The sequence below is a fragment of the Bombina bombina genome, chromosome 5, assembly GCF_027579735.1.
Source record: "Bombina bombina isolate aBomBom1 chromosome 5, aBomBom1.pri, whole genome shotgun sequence".
In the NCBI taxonomy this organism is placed as follows: domain Eukaryota; kingdom Metazoa; phylum Chordata; class Amphibia; order Anura; family Bombinatoridae; genus Bombina; species Bombina bombina.
Genome location: NC_069503.1, coordinates 109,785,833 through 109,803,410, shown reverse-complemented (window position 1 = coordinate 109,803,410; position 17,578 = coordinate 109,785,833). Strand labels below are relative to the sequence as shown.

Genomic DNA, 17,578 nt, shown 5'->3' with positions numbered 1-17,578 from the left:
GAGCCCCTATGCTCATAAGCTAGGCATCTTTAAACTACAGTATGTCAAATGTATTTGGGGATATGATACTTCATTCTCCCTCTATGACTTGTAGTTGTAATCTAGGATGGCACGCTCGCAACTGATTAATTTGGAGCCATTTATCCATAAAAGTATCATTTTTAGGTATCCTAATTTTATAGGTGACTGGAGATATTTTGTCACTAACGACAAAAGGACCCTTCCATGATGGAAGAAACTTCTTCTCCTTAACCTGATCTCTTCCAAAGTTATAAAGATAAACTTTATTATTTATTTCATATTCCTTTTTGGACATTTTGAGATCATAATAGGTTTTAGTGGCAGTTGCGGACTTCTCTAAGTTCCTTTGAGCAAAGGCATATTGCAGGTTCTTTCTTAGGTTCTCCACATATTGATGCGTATTGGCAGCATTTATCAAGTTCTGGGCTGATGGACGGTACAGTAGATGCTGAGGTAGAACCATTCTTCTACCAGTCATCAATTCAAAAGGTGACATTTTGATAGCACTACTTGGAGTTGCTCTTAATGCCATTAGGACTAGAGGTAGTTTTACATCCCAGCCTTTACCCGTTTTCACTCACAAACTTTTTGAGGATTTTCACAATGGATTGGTTTTAACGCTCTACACCACCACTTGAGGCAGCTCTATAAGCGATATGGAGCTTTCTTTTGTCCTCTAGTATTTTCCACTTTTTGGTCATCACTTTGCTAATGAAGTGGGTTCCCCGATCGGATACGATTCTCTGGGGTAAACCAAATCTGGAAAACACGTGGTTGATGAGCAATGCTGCGCATGTTTCAGCACTATTGTTAGATGCACTGATGTACTCTACCCATTTAGTAAACAGGCATGTCACTGTTAACATGTATTTGTTACCTTTTGATGACCTAGTTACTGGACTAATAAAATCAATTTGTATATCTGACCATGGCATTACCATCCCCCTTTTCTGCAATGGTGCTCTATGTGTTGGTGCAGTGGGTTGGAACTGTGGACAGATTAAACAACCTTGACAGTAGGTTTGAACATCTTTCAACATGTGCGGCCAAAAGGCGTAATTGCGCAATATTTTATACGTTAATTTGGCACCATGATGGCCAGATGTGGGAGCATCATGGGCATGTTGAAGCATGAGACCTCTGAACTTGGTGGGTACCACCCATTGTTGTATGCCAGTTTTGGAGGTTCTAATTAACAAACCATCCTGTAACTTGAATTATGATCTGAACTTCATTAAGATTCTAAGATCTTCCTTGCCAATACAATCATCTTTTGAGATGGGGTTGTTTTCATGATCTTCTATGTGTTTATAGAAGATGCCTACAATGGGGTCTTCTTTTTGACTGGTGATCAGATCCTCACTAGGAGATTCCAGACTCCATTGTACCAGGTTAGGGTCACTCTATTGTTTAGCCTGGTTTCTGGTGATGGCTTCTACCTGAATTGAACCTATTAAGTGGTCGATATTAAGGAGTTCTCCAGTTATGGCTCCTTGTTTGGCTAATGAATCCGCAAGATCATTGCCTTCCTTATTAGGACGTATAACCCTGGAATGATTCTTGGTCTTCTTCCAGTGTATGGTTAACCTATTGGTCACCACTAGGTTATCAATCTTGCAGAACAACTTGCCATGCTTGACTGGTTTGTTGTTAGTTTTCTGCATGCCATTCCTTTCCCAAGTTGGCAGGTATTCAACAAAACTGTCAAGCACGTCATTTTTAGTCAGTAATGATCACAAATCTATGAATACCTTGTTCAATAGCCATCTCAATGGTTTTTAGAACAGCAGTTAGTTCTGCAACCTGGCTGGATCTTGGTCCAATGTTGAAACCTACAGAAATATTTGGGAATCCATTTGCCCAGGTTATACCAATGCCGGCGACCAATCTGCACTCAATATCAGTGGCATGGTAAGAACAACCATCAACATATACCCAAGGTAATGTTTGACAATGGTCCTCATTGTATGTCTTATACGGAGAAAGCAATTGTTTCTCCAGAAAATCATCTTCTGATAATTCTTCCCCAGAATCCTTAGCAGTACAGTCGTGGAGCTCAGAAAGCCCCTCTGCGATTGGATTCTTTTTATTCTGCTTGTAGCAAATTTCTAAAGGCCAGCCTTGTAAGGAAAGAGTCCAAGCTGTTATGTGGCTATTAGACAAGTTCCCATCTCTTATTCTCTCACTTTGCAGATATAGTAAAGGCTGGTGGGCCCTTTCTACAATAATTTTCTTGCCTTGTATATAGCTGCTGAAATTTTGTAGAGCCCATACAGTATATAAGAGGGCTTTTTAGCAATCGCTAAATTTAATTTCTACTGGGGATAGAGGTTTGCTCGCATAAGCAATGACTTTGCTTAAATTATCATGCTTTTGGTATAAAACAGCACTCATGCTTATATCGGTGTAACCTTTCTCTAAGAAGAAAGGTTTACCACCTTCAGGGTATGCTAAGCAAGGTGCTTGAGTGAGTTTTCCCTTCAGCTCTCTGATGGCTGTTTCTTGAGTCTGGCTCCAGTGCCATTTCACATCCTTCTTTAGAAGAAGTAGCAGTGGTTTAGCTAATTCTGCATAATTATCAATAAATTTGTGAGAATAATTTGTCATACCCAGGAATGATCTCAATTCCTTTAAGTTAGTTGGGGTTTTAGAATTTACTATAGCTTCCACATTTTTTCTTCTGAGGATTTATCCCTTCAGAAGTAACTTCATGTCCCAAGTAGTTTACACGAGTGCGGCACCATTGAGCTTTTTGTAGGGATAATTTGACACCTGCCCTTTTAAGTTGTCTGAAGACGTGTTTAAGCTCTGCGATGTTTTTCGAAGACTGTGCTTTTGATTAAAACATCATCAACATAAGATGAGGTCTCCCTTTCCAGCGCATCAGGCATAGCCTTATGCATGAATACAGAAAATTCATGTCCAGAATTTATGTATCCATATGGAAGTCTGGAATGCATACTGGACCTTTTGGAATGAGAATGCAAGCTTATACTGGTCCTCCTCATGTATCTTTATGGTCCAATATCCCTGTTCACAATCAATGGCAGTGAATATTTTGGATCCCTGCATCTGCGCTAGGCACTGGTCAATATATGGCGCGGGCCAGCCAGACATGTACACTTGTTTATTTAGCTGTCTTAAGTCAGCACACAAATGCCATTGTCCATTGGGCTTAAGAACACCTAGAATAGGATTGTTATAAGTGCTGTGCACCTGTCTGATAATACCTCTTGCTTCCAGGTTCCTTGTAATTTCTGCAAGAGAATCATTTGAGGCTAAAGGAAGTCTGTATTGTTTATCAAAGACAGGTGGTGCATTGGGATCTTTTTGGATTCTTGCAATATGCAAGTCTGTAGTCCCACAGTCATAAGAATCCCTAGCGAAAATATCCTTGTACTCCATCAGGAGTTCTCATAGCGGTCTGCGTTCATCATCACTGGAACAGCCATTAGCTAAAGATATTTGCTCTTCGACTATTTGCTGAAATCCTGGAAAGATTTCAGGCTGTCCTTCCTCAGAGCCTTCTTCCAACCTAGATGTGAGGTCCCCTTGATTATAATTTATATTGCCCCCATGACTCTGGGTATTGGGGTATTCTTGATCTTTTATCAGCTGATCAAATACTAGAGAGGCTTCTTCAATTTTACAGATGCCTTCCTCTGAGCTAAAGGGATAAATAGACTGAATTGTAAATAGTCCCTCTGTCATAGATGCAAAGGATTGTTCTATTAATTGTTCTTCAGTTAAATATTCTTCAGGTATTAGCCGAATTATATTATTCTGGAATCCAAAAGTATGTCATTGTTATACCCAGATTTTGCATTCTATGGGAGAGCAAATTAGTGTTTCAGAAGTTTTTTAATTTCTGACCTCTTTACCTGTAAGAGTAAGAGGAATCTGTCAGCCCCAGCAGGGATTATAACATCGTTAGACACCTGCATATTCACAGCATATGGCATTTGCTGGTTTGATTTCAGGGCTGCGTTTTCATCCTGAAATACTTCAGGGTCCTTCTTTAACCTGCTCCAGAGGCAAGTGTTAATCATATCTATGTAGGAGATCATTGCCAATGTATATTTGATTATGGGGAGTATTTAAAACTAAAAACAGGTGATTCGCTGATTTATTACCTATAGAGATAGATAATAAACATTCAGCTGTGATATTATAGCTTTCAGAACTGTCATCCAGGCCGTGGGCACAAATCACTTTAGGTTCAGCTATCTGTGCTAATAGGCCTTCGCTTATACTGTATAGGTAGCTTCCTGTTTTAAGTTCAATTTAGCATATTTGGTTTTACCAAGGTCATGCACTTGCATAGAGATAAATAGATCATCCTTAACTCTCTCAATTCCTGTGAGGTATTGAGTGTGGCCTGCTCCCTTAGGGATTTTATGGTCCCCCTTGTGGAGAGATATGGTTAATACATTGACTTCTAAGGAAATATTCACTATCTTTCCAGGCGACATTTTAAAAGTATTACCATCAGAGCTGCTTAAAGGAGTCTGATCATCTATTTGTAAGACGGTGATTTCAGGTACAGAGTTATTCCTGAAATGAATCTCCACAGCATCTGGCTTCTCTTCCACCACGTGACAGGTATGCCGGGTGCGAGATATACCGGATTTCTCATAATTAATAGGCCTTTTTACTTGTGACCAAATTACATTATTTATGCAATCAATTATGGTGCTTAATCGCTTCAGGAGATCACTACCAATAATTAATTTTATTTTAGGTTTGTGGGGTGTTAGCTCATTTAGCTATGTGTAGTACCTGTGGGATAAAATAGTTGCCTAAGACCCCAGTATCAATTATTCCCATGATAGGGTTGGAAACTGAATCCTGGAGCTCAGCTAATACATATCATCTCCCTGTAGTTTCTACCATTTCACACATAAAATTGGCATGATTACACAATTGTGGGCTTTGCCACGTGTTACCTGAATCTGCCACTTTATCTGATGCAGAAGAAACTTCATTCTTACCGGTCCCCTCTATAACAGGGTCGACTGGGTTCTTCTGTACTGCATCTGTGGAAATAAGGTTAAGAAATTGCTGCCAAGGAAGAGATTTGTTAGAGCTTCCCGGCTGAGGTTGCTCGTCATAACAGCTAAATCGTCCGTGTCCGGTCTGTAGTGAGAGAATATGATTAGTACCATTATTGACATTTATCGTTTTATTTGGTATATCTCTCCCCTCTCCCTCAGGTAATACTGCAGTATTTAAGACTGTGCCTGTGGCCCACTGCTGGCCACTGGCTGTACCCCTAAAAAAGGATTGTTAGGTTGCTGATTCGTAAAAGCTTGACTCGTAGTAAATAGTGTACATAATTGACTAACTTGTGTGCTGAGTTGGCCCACTTGAATGGACAAGCTATCATTACCCATGGACCCATTGATGTCCCAGGGTATTGATTCCTGGATCCTTGGGATCCCTCAGAATCAGAGCTATTTCTCCTATTTTAACGTGGTTGTCTTTGGGGTTCAACTTGTTCAGCGTTAGTATCTTGGGGAGCACTATTTACTTGGAGTGTCTTGTTACCCTGAGAGTATTTTTGCCACTTTTGGTGTTTATTTTTATGGGGATACCAATTATTTTGTGGGCGTTCATCTCTTTTGGAATAATTATTTACCTGGGTATGCCCCCCATTTTGGGTATAGTCTCTCTGCGCCTCAGCCCGTGTTGGGGGAGGGGCAGAGTTAAAACTTTGTGGGAATGGCCTGTTTTCTCGGGCCACATCCGCATAGGTTTTCTTTTTAGACTCCAAATTGAGGGGGATAGGTGACACCTTAGTTTCTGCCACAAATTTTGGACTGGGTTTTGGTTCCCTTTTTAACCCCCTGTTCACCGGACTGCTGGATAGAGTATAACTTTGTACTCTCTTTGATCAGCAAGTCCAATGAGCAGTGCTCATCAAAATCTCTAGCTAAATTAAGTTTGTTGGGCGCGGGCAATGTTTCGAAAAATAAATTCACAAATTCTGAGCATTCAAATATGGGATTATCTTCAGCCATACTGTATGCACTTTTCAGTACAGAAAGGAATTCTATAGGGCTTTGATTTGCACTACATCTTAAACCGTATACAGCTATTTTCGCTGCAGTTTTAGTGCGATATTGCCTGAATTCCTTTCTGCACTGTCATTTTGTCTCATTCCAGGAATGAATATTCATATCCTTTAGTGAAGCAAAGAATTTGTGATATTTACCTTCAAATACCCAGTGCAGAAATTCAATTTTTGACTTCTCACTTGTAACATTCATAATGGATAAAGCATTTTCATAAGTCGCTAAGTGGTCAATTATAGAATTGGTTCCCTTGTTGGAGAATTTAGGTATTGCATGACTTAAAAATTATATTATTTTAGCGGTGTCATATACCATATTAGACGTATCTCAATCTTTCCTAGGAGCCTTATTTTTGGGGTTGGAGCATTCCCTATCTTCCCTATATTCACTATGGTGAGACCCCCTACTTACCTTAGTCCTACGTGGGCTATTTGGATAGCTAGCTCCACCCTCTGACTCGCTATAATCACTATCCTCCCCCTCTGAAGTGTAGCAGTTCTCTGAATTGATAACATGAGGTGACTGTCTATTTGGGGGGTTTATTTCTGACCCAATAGGGGTCCTCTGTTTAAATTCTTCAATAAATTTCTGCAGTTCAGTCCTGATGTAATCTTTAAGAGATTCAGAATTATCCTGCATTATCCTCATTGCTAAAAGAGGGGTTTTCATTATGACGATACAGCCTTTTTAAACCACTTAATTCTCTCTGGCTTTGTGCTAGTTCCTTATGCAAATCTTCTATCTTGGCAACTAAATTTTGATTATATTTTTGTAAGGTGGCCATGTTTTGGACAAACTCATCAATTTTATTTTTGGCTATATTTAAATTCCGCCTTCCATCATTAATAGCAATATTTTTAGCCTTAATTTCAAGTATATCCATATAATCCTTTAAATCACCCGCAATATTACACCTCTTTTTAATGTGGCCTATAATGTCCATCCCCAAGGCAGAACATAGTGCGATCTGCGATAATATCGCAGAAAGAATGGCCAGTTCTGTTAAGCACAGAATTTTCTTCAACAGGAATTTTTTTTTCTTTGTGCAGTGCAACCAGCACATTTTTACTTTGAAATTATTGGCTAATGGCTGCTCTGCTCATAAAATTGATACTTTTTTTAGATGCTATATCTTAATTGTTACTTTTAGCCGCCAGAACGGCTTCTGCTTCTGCGACTGAGAGGTAAGTGCAGCCAGGGATGTGCAATTCATATCCGCAGGGCATGTTTTTCTTTTTACATTTAGGGCAAGCAGAAAGGGTAAAAGCTTTCATGGTAGTGTGAGAAGAGAGCATGAAAATAAGCTAGCGCTGCGCGCACATTCACAACAAATGTTTACAGCCTAGGCGCGGGCTTCAGTAGAGAGGGGGGGACCGCCTCAGTTTAAGCACTGCTTTGAATAATTTGCTACCTGAGAGACCGACGGTTACTAGTCTGTGCTATAAGCTTACTACCAGTGCACTGTTTGACCAGACTAGCATTGCATTTTACCAGTCAGTCTGCCATGTGCCCCCCAAATATTATTCCTTCTCTGGATCCCTGTCTTGCCAATAATCTTGCAGGAGGAGGTGGTGGCCACTAATCCATTATTTTAATATCACCCCGCTGCAGCCGTTATGTTTGCAAAGGAGTCTATGTGCACTGTGCCTCCCTTTCATCCCTGTAACATCACAGCTCTTTCTGACATCGTAATTAGGAAGGGAAGTAGCTATGTCCACAGTTCAGGTTTAGTATTAAATACATGGGCAGCTTTCACTTTCACCGGTAAGTTAATTGTAAAAGGTATTTGCCTGCTCTATGAGCACTTTCAATTAGTTTCATCAGAGAAATCACTAGGCAATCACAATATATAGTTTTAAAATAGCCTTACATATGCCTGTTATTGCATGAAATTCTCAACGGCAGAGAGTCCCTGTTATTGATAGTCTGTTTGTTCTGGGGTAGAATATACAATTACTGTGGTGGCAGGGGCTATTCTCAAACTTTATTACGTGTTATTGCTCACAGGAGGGTACTGACAGGCTACCTACTGCAACACCGACAGCTAGCAGAGAAACTGATATTGTACAGCAAACTGCATACCAGCTCTGCCCTGTTTTATTGCAATTCCAGCACACTTTTTATGCTCCTTCTATACAGATCGTTATCTGCTCTGAGAGGACGCTTTCAGAGTTCCGATCACTCACAACTACAGTGATTTATAGCTGACTACTGTGACTCAGTAAGGAGACGCAGACGCAGTGTTTTCTTTTTGTTGTGAGTGATCGGAACTCTGAAAGCCTAAACTTTGCAATGGGGGTCAAGTAGATGTCTGACCCATAAAATACAGAGTATAACCATCTATATACTAGAAGATGGGTGCTGTAGGAATTTACTTTATGATCTATGTTGCTATAGCAAACACTGACACTGATCTGTTAATCGGCATAAAGGGGCGGCACAATGCATTGAGTGACAGCTAACTCTGCTGCCTGCGCGTCTTCAGAGAGGATGAAGCTGCAGATTCACTGATGTGCATACGATCAGAAATACAGGTCGGTTGTGGACTCGGTGAATTACTGGAGCTCCAGCTCTGCAACTTAAATTTTCGTGCGCAGTGGAACTTATATATATTTTTAAAATTAAAATATCTCAAAATGCCTAAAAAATATGTAACAGATGCATATTGAGAAAAAAGATAACTTTAGATGTACAATGAGAATGTTGCAAGATGAAAAACGACTATAATGTCCCTTTAAAAAACTTTCTTGATATATTGCAATTGTCTTTTATTGTCCAAACAAACCCTATATATATATATATATATATATATATATATATATATATATATATATATATATATATATATATATATATTGCTTCTACACACTCCATACGTATCACCTGCCATTTATATTCTAAAAATAAAACACTGCAGCTGGGTTTAAGTCAACAGCAATGCACTGCACTGGTGAGCCAATGGCAAGAGACAGCGTGTGTAGCCACCAGTCCCCTGCTAGCCCAGAGAAGTGCATTTCTGCTGAAAATATGTGCTTGATTTTCAGCAAAGGATGTAAAAAGAACAAAGTATATTTGATCATAAAAGTGGATTTAAGTGTCTTAAAGGAACAGTAAAGTCAAAATTAAACTGTCATTAATTCAGATAAGGCATGAAAATTTTAAACAACTTTCCAATTTACTTTTGTCATCAAATTTTTTTTTGTTCTGTTGGTATTCTTTGCTAAACCTAGGTAGACTAATAGGCTGATTTCTTAGCCTCTTCAGGTATGAACAATTTGTGATGCTACATGTGAAAGTTTACCATGTTTTAACCTCTTAAGGACATATGACGGAATTTTTCCGTCATAAAACAATTGAGCAAACTGAAAGCTGTGTCCTAAAAGGGTTAAAGAAATGTTTTATTTGTTTATTTTGTTCTAAATAAATGCATGTTAAAACTGAATTTCATTTAAAAATGACCTGCAGAAAAATTTTCACTACAAAAAAATCTCATCGCAGAAAGTGAAAAAAAGTTCTGCCTCTGGGATGTCCATCTTAAGAACATCACCCTGAGATAGGGGTAATTTCAGGGAACAAATTTCAACACTATGTACAGATTCCAATGACTTCTGGTTACAGACATTATTATATTGGCTTAGTATTTAGTTAAATTAAAACGCTAATACAATTTTGACCAATAATAAGAAAAAAAATACTTTAAAAAAATATTAATTTTGAAATATGAAAAATCAATTTTATAAATTTTTCAAAAAAATATTTTTTTAATAATATTTCAAGATATTATTAATTTTTAAATATTAATCATAACAAAAATTTTTTTTATTTTTTTTATTTTTAATAATTTCTATTTACTACAAATATATCATATCAATGTGATAAATATTAATAATATCTCAAGTAGTGTGCCTCCAAATAATATGTCGGCATATGGACGGGTTATAATACAATATATTTAATAATTATTCTTTAAAATAAAACCCCAATAAAAATGCATATACAAAACAATAAAATTAATGTAAATTCCTAAATTCTTTATATTAGTTAAAATTTAGACACATTGAAATATATTTATAGAAAACCAGATATGAATCAAGCTATACACGTTTATACTGTTATAATATGCTATGCAAAGATCATAAAAATTACCAGAGTTGAATTTAAATATCACAATGAAATACCAGAATCTTCTGTTAGTAAACAATAACTCTAGTTCAATGCTCAATATGGATTACCCACTTACTATGCTTAATTAATAACTACCAGGGATATAATCACAATAACCAGTTTATGTACAGTTCTGAAAGAGTTCACTATAATAACAGACTTATAAATCTGGAGTATAAAACCCTGTCTAATAAATACATTATTTAACAATAATGACTAGTTAAGATTACACAGGACTATGAAACACAAGCTTAAAATACTATGTGCCCTTTTAAATCTTTTAACTGCAATTTGACTATAGCAATAATGAATGTATTTGCTTTAAAATATCAAGTTATAGAATTCATACATTACCAACATGAGCCAATTTAGTATTCCAATATTCCTTGTTTCACCTCATATGAAAATAAGGGTGTTTGCAATGTGGATAAGAAAAAGTAGCCCAATTTGCTTAAAAGTGACTGTCTCCCGGGGGGTGGAGCCAAGCCGCGCTGGAGAATGGCCGCATTTGAATAGAGCTCCTGAGCCTAAAGCTGGCCTAACATCACAAAGCCCACATGAAAGACGGAACTCAACAAAGATTTGAGCAGGGGAAACGAGGGGGGTATACCAGCACATCGAAACTGCCCTTAACGCACTATAGTGCATTATATACTTTGCCACAAAGGTTTGACTTTGCTGTCCCCTTAATGCGTTTCTAATGACTTGTTTTACCGGTGTATAAAATAGTATAAAGTGTATGGGAAATTTCAACTTTAGTTTTTATGTAAAATAACTGTTTGCTGTTTGTAATTTATTTTAATTATTAAATTGTACACAGCCTTTTAAATTACATGAGGCAGCGGCTCCTACTTAGCATATGCAGGAGTTCACATTATATTAAAATATGAGTCTGTTATTGGCTGATAGCTGTCACATGGTACAGATGCAGAACTACATTTATCAGAAAACAATCTATTGCTCTTTTAAATTTCATGGTACGTTTTATTGCATTGTATTTTTATTATGCATCTGTGGTTTTTGTAATTCTATATTTTATTATCCTTTTAAATGGACTGAATTTGCCAAAATAACATCTCATTATATAACCACTCTATGTAAACACAAATTCTTCCTTTTCTTCACTCTATCCAAGAAAACTATTTAAATTAACATTTTAGTTCCTATCTCTCCCACACACCCTTGCAGTGTGATTTAAGACAACTCGGTATTGACCAAGAGAAGTTAAAGGACTGGGGGTAGAGCACATGACAAAATGTCTGAATGTGTGAATTAGTAGGAAGTACGATACCAATACTGCAGTATCCAATTTAACTAATATTTAAACCAATAATATTTTACATTTCTTGCAGGAGAAAATATTGTTTCATATAAATTAACTTCCTGAGGCTTTTTTGACATCCGCTAAATGAAATATTAGCTGAAAGAGAACACCCGGGTAAAACTGCGAGGGTATCAAGGGGTCTCTCAAACAGTTACTCAAAGACTGTGCTTCTATTGACAGTTACTCAAAGACTGTGCTTCTATTGACTATATACATCATACTCTGAGGTAAATTTAACCACACATCACATATATGGATTGTATAAAGACATTCAAAAGAGATTTCTGCAGACTAAAAACTGTTGCATTGACGTTTACTAATTTTGGTTAACTAAATTTCCTTAAAATTGTTCATAGTATTTTTTTTTTTAGCTATTTTAGAGATACTGTACATTTAATAAATATTTATATTCTTATTGTAGCAATTTTTAGAGACTCATTGACTCACAAATCTGTGCAATTATTATTAAGTTACCAATAGTGATTTAACGCTACATATCACGTAAGCACTTTATGTGCTACATATTACAAAAGCACTTTATGAGCACATTTCCAGCACCTTACCAGCACTAATCACTTTTTTATATTTCTTGTCTTCTGGATTTAATCTAGTAAATATATCCTTCACTGTAGAGTTCATTGTTTTTCTTAATCATTCTAATTAATTTATTTAATACTATATAAGTGTATTTATAATTCTAGGGTACTATTTCCAAGTGAAAAGTTGCTTATTTATGTTGTGGTAACTATCGAGATCACGATTATGTTAACCAAGTATATACCGTAGGAATAATTGAGGATACTAATAGGTTCAATATTTTCTGATATGAAGATTTAGAGTACTGTACTCACTTGAATTTTTTAATGTTTCAATTTTTTAAGAGGAGAGGTCCCAATTCTGTCTATATTTTTAATTAGTCCTTAATTTTCTGTTTGATATCCTTTTAAGAAATAAATTGTTGTTATATATTTCAATATTAATTGGCTTTGTATAAAACTCTCCAGTCCTTTATTGCTTCTTTGTGGAGCGCTCGTTATTTATATATGTCTTTTGGATTTTTCATTTAGATACACGTCTTCCTAAGGGATTGAACTCAGAGTGGGATGTGAAATTGTATGTAGATCAATAGTGCAATAGCATCCATCATTTATTTTACTATGGGTTTATATATTTCTGTCACTAATAACTTACATTGCAAATTCTATATATTTATTTATTTTTCACATATAGTAACTAAATTACAAAGATTTACTTTGTTTATGTAATAAGTGTGAACTGTTATAGCATGCTTCATATGACAGTTATTTTTCTTTGTATTATATTAACTGTTGCTTTTTAAGTTGTTCTTAGTTTTGCAAAACTAGTTCCCTTTCACACACACCCACTATTTTGGTCATGAAAGAGTCAGTTTTTGGACCATCAATTAAGTGGGAGGATTTCCTGTACACATAAAATGACCAAAGTGGTGGGAGTGGTGCAGGGTCACTGAGGAGTTTGTGCTTTGTGCAATAGGAAACGCGTCTGACCTGTTTATTCCCTGACTGGTGCTGCCAGCCATTACACGTTGATAATCTTTGTAATGTGGATTTAACATACATTGCAATAAATTACATTTCTATATGTTCCTGCTGCCTGAGTCTCCCTTTTGTGCTGGGTGCGCTGACTTTCTGTGTTGCTCCTTATTTATATACTCTGACTTCATATAAATGATAGAAAACAAAGATTATAAAATATTTGTAAAGTTGTGATATGGGATATGAAACCCAAACTTTTTCTGTTATGATTCAGATAGAGAATACAATTTTAAACAACTTTCCAATTTACTTCTATTATTTAATTTGCTTCCTTCTCTTGTTATCCTTTGCTGAAAGCTTTATCTAGGAAAGCTCAGGAGCAGCAGAGAGCCTAGGTTATAGCTGTTGATTGGTAGCTGTATGTATTGTGATTGGCTTACCCATAAGTTTAGTTAGAAACCATTAGTGCATTGCTGCTACTTCAACAAATGATACCAAGAGAATGAAACAAATTAGATAATAGAAGTAAATTAAAAAGTTGTTTAAAATTGTATTCTCTATCTGAATCATGAAATAAAAAAAATTGGGTTTCATGTCCCTTTAAACAGAACCATTATTTATTATTATTTGTCTAAACCATTTAATATACTTTTTATAGACATGGCCAGAGCACTGAGAGATATCAGGTATTGATGTAACTGGAGTGAATAAGGGAACCTTCTTCCTGAGCACAGACATTGGAGCCTGTTATCAGCATGAACGCATATGTGTTAGGTGAGTAAAATAGATATTATGCTGACTTTAATTACTGGGAAAATAGACTAGATCACTCATTAAACAAATATAAACTATTATATTTATATATGCATTTTTAAGAACATTTGTGTTCAGTGGAGTAGGGTAAAAAATACTACCCCCCCTGTCCTTTTAGACAGACTATGTCTAACTGCCTAATCTCATCCCAAGACCTGGTTCATTACTCAGAACACCTGCTCCTTCCCCTGCTCTGACCTCGCTCATGGAACACCTACAACTCCCCCAGTGTTCCCCACCCCAGAACCACCACTGATTTTTAATTTTACAGTGAGTATTATGAAACTAATAAAGTTTTTGGCTGTTTATATAAATAGAAGAACCACAGCCGAAAGCTAAAGATTATCATAAGGTCACTGCTTCTTACCCTCTCAAAACATCTCGCACTGATTATTAGTCTGTGATGATTAAGACATCATGTTCTCACCCAGTTGGTTGAGCATAAGCCAGGCAGCACTGTATGTGCATTTGCTTGTGCAATGTTAAATGAGGATGGTGGATGCCACCTCTTTTGCCCAGAATATAGATGTACTTGTTCCCTGTCTGAGAACATTATCCACATTCACCTTGTTTAATGCGGCCCTATAACTTGTTTTCATCAGTAATTTTAGGTTACTGTTATGTAGTAATGTTTACATTCTATGTCATCCTTTTTAATTTGTGATTTACAGGTAAATAAATTTAAAAATACAAAACGGAAGACATTTTTGAGTATAACATTTTTTTTATTGAGATGGATTATATTATAAATGAATAAAGTCTTATTTTCTTTATTCTATTTCTTTTTATGTAGACAAACACGTCAATAGTTCATATCTATCCTTCACTACAGGAAGCATAAGAATGATACCGCAAACTCCAATAGTCTTAGACACTAATGACTATTCACAAACATTGGGGATATCACAGCAGATATTTAAAGGAGATGGTCAATTGGCAGGAACTGGGAAGCAATCATTATGTACAGAGAGTAATTTAGTCATCAAACAAGAGGACAACATTTATGACTTATCTAGTGAAATTATTATCCCCGAGGATAAACCACACATTTTTACTGAGTATTCAAAACCTATTAAAGAAGGGAAAAGTCTACAGTCTAGCCAAATGATTCATGCAATGGAGCAACCTTTTGAATGTACAGAGTGTGAGAAAAGCTTTAGATGGGAGTCTCATCTACTTGAACACTACAAAATTCACACAGGTGAGAAACCTCACACATGTACTCAAATGGATCATCTGAAAAGTCATGAAATGATTCACACAGGAGAAAAGCCTTTCACATGTACAGAGTGTGGAAAAGGTTTTGCACAAATGAGTAGTCTGAAAAGTCATGAAAGGATTCACAAAGTAGAAAAGCCTTTCACATGTACAGAGTGTGGAAAAAGTTTTACAGAAAAGAGTCGTCTGAAAATTCATGAAAGGATTCACACAGGAGAAAAACCTTTCACATGTACAGAGTGTGGAAAAAGTTTTACACAAATGGATCATCTAAAAAATCATGAAAGGATTCACACAGGAGAAAAGCCTTTCACATGTACAGAGTGTGGAAAAAGTTTTACACAAATGGATCATCTGAAAAATCATGAAAGGATTCACACAGGAGAAAAACCTTTCACATGTTCAGAGTGTGGAAAAAGTTTTACAGAAAAGAGTCGTCTGAAAAGTCATGAAAGGATTCACACAGGAGAAAAGCCTTTCACATGTACTGAGTGTGGAAAAAGTTTTGCAGAAATGAGTAGTCTGAAAAAACATGAAAGGATTCACACAGGGGAAAAGCCTTTCACATGTACAGAGTGTGGAAAAAGTTTTATAGAAAAGAGTCGTCTGAAAAGTCATGAAAGGATTCACACAGGAGAAAAACCTTTCACATGTACTGAGTGTGGAAAAAGTTTTGCAGAAATGAGTAGTCTGAAAAAACATGAAAGGATTCACACAGGGGAAAAGCCTTTCACATGTACAGAGTGTGGAAAAAGTTTTATAGAAAATAGTCGTCTGAAAAGTCATGAAAGAATTCACACAGGAGAAAAACCTTTCACATGTACAGAGTGTGGAAAAAGTTTTACAGAAAAGAGTCGTCTGAAAAGTCATGAAAGGATTCACACAGGAGAAAAGCCTTTTACATGTAAAGAGTGTGGAAAAAGTTTTATACAAAAGAGTCGTCTGAAAAGTCATGAATGGATTCACACAGGAGAAAAACCTTTCACATGTACTGAGTGTGGAAAAAGTTTTGCAGAAATGAGTAGTTTGAAAATACATGAAAGGATTCACACAGGGGAAAAGCCTTTCACATGTAAAGAGTGTGGAAAAAGTTTTATACAAAAGAGTGATCTGAAAAATCATGAAAGGATTCACACAGGAGAAAAGCCTTTCACATGTACAGAGTGTGGAAAAAGTTTTGCACAAATGGTTAGTCTGAAATATCATCAAGAAATGAATCACACAAGAGAAAAGCCTTTCACATGTACAAAGTGTGGAAAAAGTTTTACACAAATGGTTAGTCTGAAATATCATGAAATGAATCACACAGGAGAAAAGCCTTTTACATGTATAGTGTGGAAAAAGTTTTGCACAAATAAGTCATCTGGAAAAACATGAAAGGATTCACACAGGAGAAAAGCCGTTCACATGTACAGAGTGTGGAAAATGTTTTACAGAAAAGAGAGCTCTGAAAACTCATGAAATGATTCACAAGGGAAGAAACCTTTCACATGTTTAGAAAGTGCAAAAAACATAATTTATGTAAGAACTTACCTGATAAATTCATTTCTTTCATATTGACAAGAGTCCATGAGCTAGTGACGTATGCAATATACAATCCTACCAGGAGGGGCAAAGTTTTCCAAACCTCAAAACGCCTATAAATACACCCCTCAACACACACAATTCAGTTTAACGAATAGCCAAGTAATGGATGATAAAGAAAAGAGTAAAAAGCATCAACAAAGGAATTTGGAAATAATTGTGCTTTTATACAAAAAATCATAACTACCATAAAAAAGGGTGGGTCTCATGGACTCTTGCCAATATGAAAGAAATTAATTTATCAGGTAAATTCTTACATAAATTATGTTTTCTTTCATGTAATTGGCAAGAGTCCCTGAGCTAGTGACATATGGGATAGTAATACCCAAGATGTAGAACTCCACAGAAGAGTCACTAGAGAGGGAGGGATAAAATAATAACAGCCATTTTCAGCAGTAAAAAATTAATCCACAAACCAAAATATAAGTTTATTTTCATAATGAAAAGAAAAAACTTAAACATAAGCAGAGGAATCAAACTGAAACAGCTGCCTGAAAAACGTTTCTACCAAAAACTGCTTCAGATGAAGCAAATACATCAAAACGGTAGAATTTAGTAAATGTATGCAAAGAGGACCAAGTTGCTGCTTTGTAAATCTGATCAACTGAAGCTTCATTCTTAAAAACCCACAAAGTGGAGACTGATCTAGTAGAATGAGCTGTAATTCTCTGAGGCGGGGCCTGACCCGACTCCAAGTAAGTCGGGTGAATCAAAAGCTTTAACCAAGATGCCAAGGAAATGACAGAAGCCTTCTGACCTTTCCTAGAACCAAAAAAGATAACAAATAGACTAGAAGTCTTCCTGAAATCTTTAGTAGCTTCAACATATTTCAAAGCTCTTACCACATACAAAGAATGTAAGGATCT

General features: G+C 36.3%; 1 pseudogene; it reads left to right on the top strand.

Annotated features, from left to right (window-relative positions):
• Nucleotides 1-16,771, top strand: part of LOC128660024 (gastrula zinc finger protein XlCGF26.1-like) — a 56,517-nt pseudogene extending 39,746 nt beyond the window's left edge.
• Nucleotides 16,772-17,578: the final 807 nt, after the last annotated feature.